The sequence below is a fragment of the Carlito syrichta genome, unplaced genomic scaffold (genome assembly GCF_000164805.1).
Source record: "Carlito syrichta isolate Samal-C Ts95f unplaced genomic scaffold, Tarsius_syrichta-2.0.1 Scaffold142954, whole genome shotgun sequence".
Classification (NCBI taxonomy): Eukaryota; Metazoa; Chordata; class Mammalia; order Primates; family Tarsiidae; genus Carlito; species Carlito syrichta.
In genome coordinates this window covers 238,306-239,875 of record NW_007087050.1, presented here as the reverse complement: position 1 = coordinate 239,875, position 1,570 = coordinate 238,306, and positions in this window count along the sequence as shown.

The window sequence follows — 1,570 nt, the reverse complement described above, 5'->3', positions numbered from 1 at the left end:
CGGCTCATTTTGATTTATTGTAGAGATAAGGTCTCACCAAATTGCCCAGGCGGGTCTCAAACCCGCGGGCTCAGGCAACCCACTCACCTCAGCCTCCCAAGGCGTGGGATTACAGGCTGAGCCACTGAGCCCGGCTAGTATATTTTTATTAAGGAAAAAAAAACTGCTTTCCAAAACAAAAAAAAAAATGTATTAAGTACAGTGGTTGTTCTACACTTTTTTTTTTTTGAGTTGGAGTCTCACTCTGTCGCCCAGATTGGAGTGCAGTGGCCACTCCTAGCCACTGCAGCCTCGACCTGCTGGGCTCTGGCGATCCTCCGCCTCAGTCTTCCAAGTAGCTGGAACTACAGGTGTGTGCTACCACACCCGGCTATTTTTTTTTTTTTTTATTGTAGAGATGAAGTCTCGCCAAGTTGCCCAGGCGGGTCTCGAACCTGCGGGCTCAGGCAATCCACTCACCTCAGCCTCCCAAGGTGCGGGATTACAGGCTGAGCCTCCAAGCTCGGCTTACACTTTTCTTTTGAGTCAGAGTCTGACTCCGTCACCCAGGAGGGAGTGCAGTGGCACACTTATGATCACCACAGTCTCAATCTGCTGGGGTCAGGTGATCCTTCTGCTTCAGCTTTCCAAGTAGCTGGAACCACAGGTGCACATCACCATGTCCAGATAAATTTCCTGATTTATTGTGGAGACGAGGTCTTGTCAAGTTGTCCAGGCTGGTCTTGAACCCATGAGCTCAGGTAGTCCTCTCACTTCAGCCTCCCAAAGTGCAGGGATTACAGGCATGAGATACTGTGCCTGGCTCATTTTGGTTTTGTTTTGTTTTGTTTTGTTTTTGAGTTGGAGTCTCAGTCTGTCGTCCAGGCTGGAGTGCAGTGGCACAGTCAAGACTACCGCAGCCTCGACCTGCTGGCTCAAGCGATCCTTCCGCCTAAGTCTTCCAAATAGTTGCAACTACAGGTGCAGCTACCACGCCCAGCTTATTTTTTGACTTATTGTAGAGATGAGGTCTCACCAAGTTACTCAGGCTAGTATTGAACCCTTGAACTCAGGCAATTCTCTCGCCTTGGCCTCCCAAAGTGCTGGGATTACAGGTTTAAGCCACCGTGCCTGGCCCACTTTTTTTTTTTTAAAAGACAGGATCTTGTTCTGTTACCCAGGCTGGGGTAGAGTGGTGTGATAAAAGCTCACAGCAGCCTAAAACTCCTGGGCTCAAATGATCCTCCCACCTCAGCCTCTGAGACTACAGGCGTGAGCCACCATACCCGGCAATCTTTAAATTTTTTTTGTTGAGATGGGGTCTCACTATGCTGCCCAGGCTCACTTTCACAAATCTCTTTAACATCGGGCTTAACAGAAGACAATAATCCTTATATCTGCTTCTGCATGTAATCTATTGCAATATCACACACCATGAAGCCTCTGGAAAACACTCTACACTTGGGAGAGAGTAAGGATGAAAGGGAAACAATTTATTAGCAGTATTTTGAAAACAGCTTTGACCAGAAAGTGTTTGCGGGACGCTATTTGTATTTTTTTTTTTTTTTTAAGTATAGGAAGGGGCAGAGAA